Source organism: Pinus tabuliformis, chromosome 8 (genome assembly GCF_031772625.1).
Source record: "Pinus tabuliformis cultivar Carrire ecotype Pingquan chromosome 8, CPIR1, whole genome shotgun sequence".
Taxonomy (NCBI): Eukaryota; Viridiplantae; Streptophyta; class Pinopsida; order Pinales; family Pinaceae; genus Pinus; species Pinus tabuliformis.
This window is the reverse complement of record NC_142294.1, coordinates 2,004,938,617-2,004,950,088: the sequence shown is the minus strand read 5'-3', so window position 1 is coordinate 2,004,950,088 and position 11,472 is coordinate 2,004,938,617.

Here is an 11,472-nt window from a genome sequence, read left to right as displayed (position 1 = left end):
GGCTATTGTGCTCCAGCTCTTCCAGGGCCTATTCCATGGCTTGCAGTTGAAGCTACAATCGTTCCTTCTCCTCTGTCTTTTTTTGTAGAGCTTCATACATTATTTCCACCTTTTGGGAAATTCTGAGCATGGTCTTGTTCATGGCTTTGTCATCTTCCATCGTTACATGTTCCATTGTTCACAGCCGTAATTCACATCCACACAAAGACCACTCTGATACCAAACTTGATCCGAGTTGACTCAACTCCCGAATTTAACCAAGATATTTTGCTTTCATCATGTGATTATAATTGCATTTAAAATTCATAAGGAACATATATATGTGCTGTAAATAAGAAGGAAAATAACAAGAAGCAGTAACATAAAACAAGATGTTGATAACGGAGTTTGTCCATGAGGGACTACGTCTCTAGGCCCTGGTGTCAACACAGTGTAGGTCGCTGCATTAAGTGTTTGAAAGAGTGATAATGTACATGCATGTGTTTTCTCTATCATACAAGGAATATTGCCTCATGTAGGAGTGGCTTCAAGTGATGTTTTGCTATAGGAACTCTCATTCAAAAAAGGACTCCTATCAGCCTGACATAATTTCACGTATGCTAATAATGAGGATCCTAACAACATGGCATTAAAGGGATCTCAATTCAAACATGCATGGCAACACATGAGTGTCCTCTCAACATGACAACAAAGGGATATCAATCAAAACATGAAAAAATTACATCTCACATCAAGAAGAGAACAAGATCCCACATCAAACATCAAACAGGGATCGATACAACACAATGCATCTCAAGCAAAGAGATAAAGAAGTACATGATCACACTGCATATACCTCACATCAAGGAGTTATCTGAAGAAAAATATGATAAACTTATTGGATCTGGTTGTATCATCGATCTCATGGCATTGAATATCATTGAAATGACTCCTTGCACATTGAATGCTGACACCTGCACACCACTTTGAAAAGTGGTCGAAACTGGAAAATCTGATTGCACCATGAGATTCGTGGCATCGAATAGTGTAAAATCGACTATCAAATTTCTGAATTTTAACAAAGTGAAAATCAAGGGCTATAGGAATCTTTTAGATTCCCGTTAGATTCCTCAAATATTCTCTCCTCCGGGTCATCTGAAGATCTACTTCTCATATCAAAAAAAATTCTGTTACATCAGGTTCTTGTCTCTGAGAGGTGTAGGATCAACATAAAGTTTATCCAATTTGGACACTGGAAAAAATTTTCCCCTCCTCAAAATTGGGCTCAATCATGGTTCTCCCTGTGCTTTTCCCTACTCATGGTTCCACCTGCGAATTAATTAAAAAATATTGTCTCGATTTCCATGCTCTACCTTGGTCTCCGTGCACTGAAGAAATGTGGGTTTAAATGACAATCTATCAGTTGACTTTCCAAAGAAAGTCATTCGGCATCGTCGTAAAAAAGGCAAATGGTTGAGAAGGGGTCAGGGGATCAAATCCCACCCCTCCATTTTTATTACCATTTTGTTGTAATGGGGGCGGGTCCGATGGTCCCGTGGCCTGCTCCCCTCATCTTCGTCGGTAAATCTATTCCAGCATTGGCGTGACCATTACATACATATCCCACGTGATTTGTTTGTTTTTGGTTGGCGTATTAATTGGGTTGTGGTTGGTGTATTAATTGGGTTTTTGTAATGTTTGGTTGGGTTGCCCGTGGTGTGGGCCGACCATGTGGACGAGCTGGTTCGATTCCCGCCGGCCCATAATGATAAAATATTATGTTTGTTGTATAGTGGTTGGGGGCATGGGCTGGTTTCATAATGGAGTTAGGGCCGATAGGGTTCATGACCCGTCGACCATTTTTAATTAAAAATTTATTTTATACATATAAATAGACCGGTGGGTGGCATGGGTGGTAACCCACCACCCATATTTTATATTTTATATTTTATTTTCATAATTATAATATTCGTTTTTAGATATTTTGAAAATAAGGAATGTTGGGCAATTTAAAGAGGCCACAATTTCGCCCATTTACGGGAGCTAGGTTCCCATGCCGAGTGACGGTGAATTTGTAGGACACTTAAACCTCGCTGAGAGCCTAACTTTGACCAAAATTTTGACTAGCTATTTCTCCGTCATACGAGCTCGGATTTGAGTGCCCTTTGTACTGTCGGAATCACAGTGACGGGCACTTTGATCTTGTGTTGGTTTCAAAGCAATCTCACCACTTTGAATTTTGACCCTTTCTGAATCCTCTTGGACTTCACCGTGTGTCTCGAGCCACCTAGATCATGGGCCCTAACGCAAGAGCATCAGCCCTTTGAGTTAACTGAGTGCTAGATCAAGGAATTACTCATTCTCATTATCAAAATAGAAAATTACATAACAATGTCTTCCACAAGTCTTGAACTTGAAAATGACTAGAGTTTTTACAACCAAAAATCAAATCCTAATGAGGCTCTAGGCCTCTTTATTTATACAAATAAAGTCTCCAGCACTTCCTTAAATCTAGGAAGGCCTGGCTCCCAAACTCGAGATAAACTAGCTCTTTAACTCTTGCTTTCTCGGCTACCTTTTGATCTCCATGACTTGCTCCTTCTACTCCAAACTAGTGTGATTTATGGAGGAATATTCGAATGGGGGATGAGTAAATGAAGAGGATCTACCTCCTACAATCTCTCCTCCTTGTCCCATTTGAGTTTCAACTCTTAATTAGCCAAAATTCCATGATTTTCTCTCATAAACATGCAATTAGTGCACATTAGTCCAATAGGCATAATATCTCATTAAACAAAATACAATCAAAATATGGAATAAATTGTGTGAAGACTTTATTTGACTAAGCTAGGAGGTGGATTAAGGTCCATAGTTACCCAATGACGAGGCTCACCATCCATTACAAAATAAGACTTGATGATCTGTCCCTTCTAACTACAACTATTTATAGCTAAATGACCTTCAACATCCCAACAACTAGCGATCCTTTGCATAACATGGGTTAACCGCTTTATTTATTAATTATGGCATGTTGCAACTAATTGTGGTCCATTTCTTAAATGCGGGTCAACCATTTACAATTATTAACATGGTATTTGTTGACTTTTTAACTAACTATAACTATGACTCAACCCTATTACATAAATAAATGGGTTAGGGTTGGACCCTAAGAGCTTACTCCTTATATCTCATAGATGTATAATTTTTGGTCATGTGTAGTAAACTTAAGTTTTCCTTACTTTAAACTCTTGTACACATCCATTGTTTCCATTATAACAAAGTTTATTTTATCCCATTATCATTTTCTTGAGGGTCCTTCTTCTCATGAGGAGGCTCAACTTTCCCATAAATGTAAGCATAACCCTTCCTGTACTTCACACGTACCTATTTCAAGAGACACTTTTGGTGATTCTCAAGGGTCCATACCTCTTGTAAGACCCTCTTGTAAGTGAAGTGGTTAATGAAACTCCTCCACCTCATTCTTGTTGCCCCACTACTCATATCTCGTCACCCATCTTCTTGGTTGGGGGTGTGTTATATCACTATTTCTCATGCATGGTCTTATTATCTTCAATGCTTTAAAATTTTGGGTATTAATATTTAATTTTTTACTTTTAATATAAACCAATGGGAAAATCTATATAGATATTCATTATATTAACATTAACGCATCTTTGGACCCCATTAAGTAATCGAAGTATAGATCAATGACTAATCTCCCTTCATCCAGGTTCAAAATGTGATATATTTAACAAATTCCTTTCCAACTCACGGATTATATAACCATCTAGATGTTGAGGATAATGCTTAAAATAAAGCTATGTAATTGCCGGCTAACCAGCAAATTTTGTGTTCTAAGTTACCAGAATTAGTTCAGCAAATTTATAGATATAATTAGTGATCATTTAGACAGTAGATTAGTAATATACTCCATAACTAAATTGGAAATATGTGGGTTGTATAATAATGTATTGATTGATTCTATGAAGATATGAGATTCAAATGATAGTTCAGCTCATGGATTGAGAATCAGTCTCTCTTATTTTTTGTTCAATGGTTTTGTTTATGTTTTCATATGCATGCTATTGGTAGATTTAACATGGTATGAGAGCTAGGTTAAGAGAATTGATTTATATATAAAGTGTGTGTTGTTGGCAGGAGGTTTCAAAAGTTTGTGAAAGCCATTTACAAGAGTTTTCATAATTCTTTGAAGCCTGTGTAGATTCAAGTTATTGGTGGGAGTGCTCAGCAATTAGCAGCAATGGCCAATAGTATGAATATTTCTCAGCCACAAATACAAATGTTTAAAGGTGAGAACATTGGTTTTTGGAGCATTAAGATGAAAATATTGTTTGTTTCACAAGATTTATGGGATTTCATAGAGAATGGATATATAGAACTAGATGCTCACACACTTGTGCACTGGACTCAAGACCAGAGAAACCAACTAAAAGAAAATCGTAAGAAAGATTCAAAGGCTCTCTTCCTAATCCAGCAAGCAGTGCATGATTCTATTTTTCCGAGACTAGTTGGAGTAACAAAATCAAAGGAGGCATGGGATGCTTTGCAGCAAGCATATCAAGGAAGTGATAAGGTAAAAATTGTTAAGTTGTAGTCATTAAGAAAAGAATTTGAAACCTTGTGCATGAAAAACTCAGAATTTATTCAAGATTTTCTCACTAGATTTATGGGTATAGTGAATGAAATTAGGTCTTATGGAAAATATTTAAAAGATCAAAAAATTGTTGAGAAGATTTTAAGAAGTTTTCCTACAAAATTTGATGGGGTTGTTGTTGCTATTGAGGAATCTAAGGATCTAACTCAATTGTCTGTGAATGAGCTAATGGGGTCTCTTCAATATCATGAGCAAAGAATCAATAAATCTTCTGAAAAATCTACTGAGCAAGCTTTTCATGCAAGAGGAAATATTTCAAAAACAAAAATGGTTCCTCTCATGAGGAAAGCCATAACAATTTTGGAAGAGGAAGAGGAAGAGGACAAACATATAGAGGAGGCAGAGGTCGAGGAAGATTTTTTTCTGCATACAACAAAGGAAGAGGTAATGATGAAAGTGATGGAGGTAAAATATTTAATAAATCCCAAGTTCAGTGTTTTTATTGTAAAAGATTTGGCCATTATGAAAGAAATTGTTGGAAAAAACAAACACAACAAGCTAATTTTTCTAAAGAAAAAGAAGAGGTTGGCACTTTATTCTTGGCTTCTAATTCAACTAATAATGTTTCCAAAGAGGTGTGGCTTATGGATAGTGGTTGCAGCAATCACATGATAGGAAACAAAGATGGCTTTGTAGAGATAGATGAATCTACAAAATCTGATGTACTATTGGGAGATGACAAGCCAGTTGAAGCTAAAGGTAAGGGAACAATTGTTGTGAAGACAAAAGAAGGAAAACCAAAGCACATTAATGATGTTTTATATGTTCCTGGTCTAGCACATAATTTGTTGAGTGTGGGGCAGCTCCTTGAAAAGGGATATTTAATTGTTTTCAAGGACAAGCAATGCATAATCTATGATAAAAATGATCACAGTAAAATTATTGCTAAGACTAATATGCTGCAAAACAGAATTTTTGCTTTCAATCTCCCTTGTGAAGCAAGTACAACATTAAATGTTTCTTATGATGATAGTTCCTGGCTATGGCACATAAGGTATGGACATTTGAATATGAAAGGCTTGAAATTGTTATATAACAAGCAAATGGTCAAAGGGTTACCACTTATTGGTTCCACTGATAAAGTATGTGAAGGGTGTATTCTTGGTAAGAAACATAGAGATTCATTTCCAGTAGGAAAATCATGGAGAGAAAGTAAACCACTGGAACTAGTGCATGCAGATATATGTGGTCCTATGCAAACCTTGCCTCTCAACAAAAATAAGTATTTCATTATTTTTGTGGATGATTTTAGTAGAAGAACATGGGTATATTTCATTAAAGAAAAATCTGATGCATTTTTCATATTTCAACAATTTAAAGCTCTTGTGGAAAATAAAAGTGGTTATTGTCTAAAAACATTACGCATAGATAGATGGGGAGAATTCACTTCTAATAAGTTTGATTCTTATTGTAAAATTAATGGAATTCAAAGGCAATTGGCAGCTAGTTATACTACCCAACAGAATGGCATTGTTGAACGTAAGAATAGAACAATTGTTGAGATGGCTAGGAGCATGATGAAAGGTAAAAACCTTCCAAACATTCTTTGGGCTGAAGCTGTAGCTACATCTGTTTATTTTCTTTATACACGCCCAACAAGAAGTGTGCAAAATATTACCCCTTATGCAGCATAGTGTGGAAGAAAACCCTTTATTTCTCATTTAAGAGTCTTTGGTTGCATTGCCTATGCTCATGTTCCTACTGAAAAGAGAAGAAAGCTTGATAATAAAAGTGTGAAACACATTTTTATTGGGTATTGTGAGGAAACCAAAGGTTATATATTGTACAATCTACAAACTGAAAAATTAACGATTACCAGTGATGTGTTATTTGATGAGAAAGAAGAATGGCAATGGAATCATGATGTGCATCAACAAACTCCAATTATTGTTGTACAAGAAGATGAATCTTTTATTTCTGCAAATCCATCCAGTAGTCAAAATACTTCAGAGGCCACATCCATTCCATCATCTTCTGCTACTTCAAGTCCTGTTTCAAGTCCAGGTCCTTCTCCAAAAAGGACAAAATCTTTAAATGAAATTTATGGTTATACTATTTTTGCTTTGATGTCTCAGATTGAACAAGAACCAAGATGTTTTGAAGATGTAGTAAAAGAGTTAGTTTGGTGCAAAGCAATGGATGAAGAGATGGCAGCAATTAAAAAGAATGCAACATGGGAGCTTGTGGATCCTCCTACTGAAAAAGAAGTCATTGGGGTGAAATGGTTGTATAAAACCAAGTATGCAGCTGATGGATCAATACAAAGGCACAAAGCAAGGTTAGTAGCAAAGGGATATGCTCAACAACTAGGTATTGACTACAATGAAACATATGCTCCTGTTGCAAGATTTGATACAATCAGAACTATTTTGGCATTGGTAGCACAATATAAATGGTTAGTTTATCAATTTGATGTTAAATTAGCCTTTCTAAATGGTGAGTTGAAAGAAGATGTATATGTTCACCAGCCCCAAGGATATGAAGAAGCAGAAAATGAACACAAAGTCTACAAACTGAAAAAGGCTCTTTATGGGCTTAAACAAGCTCCAAGAGCATGGTACAACAGAATTGACACTTATTTTTTGAAAAATGGATTTAATAGAAGTGAAAATGAACACACATTATATATCAAGTCAAATGTTAATGATATAATAATTGTGTGCTTATATGTATATGACTTGATATACACATCTTCAAGTAATTTGTTAGTGGAAGAGTTCAGGGAGGCTATGATGACTGAATTTGAAATGACTGATTTGGGTTTGCTCCATTATTTTCTTGGCATAGAAGTGACACAAATGAATGATGGAATTTTTATTTCAAAAGAAAAATATGTTTCAAATCTTCTTAAAAAAATGGAAAATGGGAAATTGTAAACCCATGAGCACACCCATAAATACAAATGAAAAATTTTCTGTAGAAGATGGTGTTACAGGGAAAAGTGTCTATATAGAACTGCTCCATCCCACTATGGTGTGATAGCTGCCTTAGAAACAAACAGAGAAAAGCTACTTTCGTTTTTCCTTTATGAATTATAGATAGAGAGGAATAGAAAGACCAACCTCTGTCTTGTGCTAATCTCCTGATTTGATCCCTCTCTTCTTTGATAGTCTTCAGCTACCTGCTCCCTTGCACGCCCAGCTTCACAAAGTACCTGTAAGATCACAGAAGCATAGAACTATACAAATACATGGATCTATAATCATAAACAATCTATGATCAGATGTAAATTGACCATACAAATGTAGCAAGCATCAATGACACAAAACCATGGAGGAAAACTTGAATAGCTTTTATTGATAAACCAGAAAGGAGCCAAGAGGAGTTACAACCAGTTGTTCTGACCCATCATTAACCTCCCAGCAAAGAAGCCCCTCTTCACCTCAAAAAAAGCTTAGATCACCCAACAATCTGATGTTTGTCTCAAGAAACCAACAGCAATTCCTTACAATATGCAAAATTCCAGCCTCTGGATCTCTGGGATGAGGGATCCATATATAGATATCTGTAAGGGGGATGAGTCAGCTTGTGATTTGATTAGTGTCCTCCCTTTGATAGTTCTTGCTTCCACTTGGAGGTTGATGGTCTCTTACTCATCCTTGGTCGAATTCAGTGAGGCAAGTTTCACGGGAGAAGATTCTAGAAGCTTCCATTGCCTCTCCACCTCGCGGAATGACACTGCCATTTGTCATTTCTCGCCCATCGCACCCCACAGAAGGGATTTTTGAAATGCAACAGACCCACACAGTGTATTTAGGTGAGATGCAACGTACTTAGCCAGTGGAGCAGCTGAAATGATCCTGTTTTGACCAATTCTGAGCAGTTTTTCATGGAGAACTTCTGGGAGAAGCTGTAATCTGTTGACCTTGTTCTTTTAGGGGTTAGAACAACACTTTTAGGGACTTAGGAGCCCTTGATTTATAGACATTTCATGCTTGGGGTTGTAGGGCCCAAAAATGTCTATAACAGTTGCCCCCCTAAAGCATGAGGTCGTTAATCTTTTGATGTCGGGTGAAATGCTTTATTATGAGGATTCGAAGTTCTTTCAATGCTGGGAGGAGACCTGTAATAAGATACAATACAATACATTATCTTCATAATATTTTCATGATCTAGCTGAGGCGGGCATTCCCATGCTCAGCTTTATAAATTCATTTTCATGTACATAGGACATACAATCGTCTAAGTGTAGACTGATGATTCTGATAGAGCCATCATCCTTTTGATTGGATGATCATCTGTGCAGCAATGATGTACATTTGATGTCTTTATTTCCCTGAATATATATCGCAGCCCAGATGGATGAAACTAGATCCGGGGTCTTCAATCTCGTTCAATCTTCACACGAAGTACAAGTCGATCCATGTGAGAAATGTTCTGAAGTCGAACATGGAAAGACATCACTTGATTACCAGCCAATGATGTAAACTATAACAAGCGCGAGAGGAATCACTGATAATGATAATGACCCTCAAGGTACTGCAGTACAATTCACGTGGTGTGAATAAAGGACTTGGCGTCAAACACCACGCAAAATCTTTCGGTCGAAGGACATTGATGTAAACCTGTCGCCGGAAGTGAGAAACTTGCCATTGAGGCATGCAAGCTTCAAAGTACTGAATGGGGTGTTCCTAGATCAACTTCTTGGATAATGAGCTAGTGTCGACAAGAAGTGATCCGTCACAGAAGGGCCTTAATGAATCCCACATCAATGACACGGAATGGAGCAAATGATTTTAATGGAGGTGAAAACGATCTGGTGATATAAGGTTTAGGGTGGCGGTCATGAAAGAATGGAGTATAATGTATGGTAGTGGGTGAGACACAGGTGAATTCTCTGAATGACTTCTCTTGAACATATCGGCGACACTGTTGTTATGGATTGGTAGCATTAACCCCAAATGTGGATGGTATTATGGGACCATGGTGATGTGACCGGTGAATGAAACAACCCAACCCGACTCGGACATGGAGTGGAAGTGTCATGTTCAAGAGCGACTTGCTACCAACAAAATTTCTTCAAGTTTTCTTCCCAATTTTCCCTAGTCATTACTGACCAGTACCTCTTTATTTTTGTCAAGCTTGAGGAGCATAACATATGCTTGTTCCATAATTTTCCCTTCGGGAAAACCCATCGCTATGTTTTAACGAGCCTAGCGATAGTGAAACTCGTTCTCGTCTATAGACAAGTTTGTCGCTATTAATCTTTTTAACGAGTTTAACGACAAAGATAACTCGGTCCTTTTCAATTTTAGAGAGTCTGAAAAGGAACGTAAAGGTAACTCCAAAATTCCTTTTTCATCATCTAATCCCTTAAGTTCGAAAATGTAGAAAACAATACAGAAGGGATGAATTTTCGATACTTTTAACGAGCCGAACAAAACAAGCACTCGATCTTTTTGTGTAATAATCCCTCAGGTCCAAAAAGATTAAAATCTAGAGGAGGGATAGCACTTCCTATCCCTTTAATGAGCTGGAGAGGCCAATGGCTCGGCAATCTTTTCATATTTTACGAGTCAGTTGAAAAGAGCTTAAAGGAGACTCATCTTTTGAGGAACGAGTGATAAAATGGGTAGCAGCTGATTCCAGGTAAAGTTTGGAATTTTCCAATCACGACAGTGTTAAAAGGATGGCTAGTGAAATCACTCTTCGCAGCTGTTCCTCAAAATGGGTAAACAATCAAATGGAGGTGAATGATCGGCCAATGCAAAAGTGGAGGTGACGGTGCAAACACGACTAAGGATTTAATGGCTGAAGTACTACATTCACGATAGTTATTTACCGAGGAATAGTTCATTTTTTAACGAGCTTAAACGCAGGGAGAGACATTTGCTCATGGCTTATGTTTATTTTTTAACGAGCTTGAACTATGTGCTAAAACTGCTTGATTGAATGGTCCCTTTTTTTATTTTACCATAAATAGCTTTGTTCTTCCAAAGATTATACTGTATTCTCAAATGCTTCATCAAACTAGTCAGAAATGAACAATATATGCTTGAAAACGAGTTAGAACACTAATATTTTACTTTGAACTATGTAAAAAGTAATGAAAAAGTGATTTTACCTCTCATTTTACCATTTCATTTGAACTTTTGTTTGTTGGAGCTTTGGAGGTGCTTCCCCCTTTGATTTTCATCAACTGATTTCCGGTGATTCTGTGGATGATTCTTGGCACCATCTGGACCAGGTAGGAGCTAAACCTGAGCTCTTTCATTTCATGGTTTGCATTTTACATTCTAAGCTTGATTCCTAGTTTTTCTGAGCCCCTGGGGTTTGAAAAACTCGTTCTGCCTTCAGCGCACCCTCTATGTATCGAAAGTTGCGTTGAATTTTGGCCTGTCTAAAGGGCATCTGACATGCAATGCACCCAGAGCACTACTGTAGGTGCGATGGGCGCAGAGGAGGAATTCTGTGCATAATTTTATATGGAAATTTTTCCTGTCTCTTACCAAAATCAGGATCTAACTCTTCTCTTGTTTGTTTTTCAGAGATCTTTAGAGTAAGATGACCATTACATGGCGAGAATGCAAGCATGAAGAAGAGGACATGCTTGCCCTACATTATCCGGTTACAGTAAACGCACTGCGGAACTGTGGCTTGCTGAAGTTTTTCCGCATTTCTAGCATGAGACAACAGATCAACTTACTGCAGTATTTGCTCGATGCTTGGGATCCTACCAACCAGGTTTTCTAGATTAGGGGCAAATCTATCCCCTTTACTGTAGTAGACATCTATTTCTTGACTGGCTTGTCGAGGCGAGGTGCCCCCATCTCTTTTTTAGGTTCGGCCCAAGGAGGTGACTCGGTGAGAGATTATGT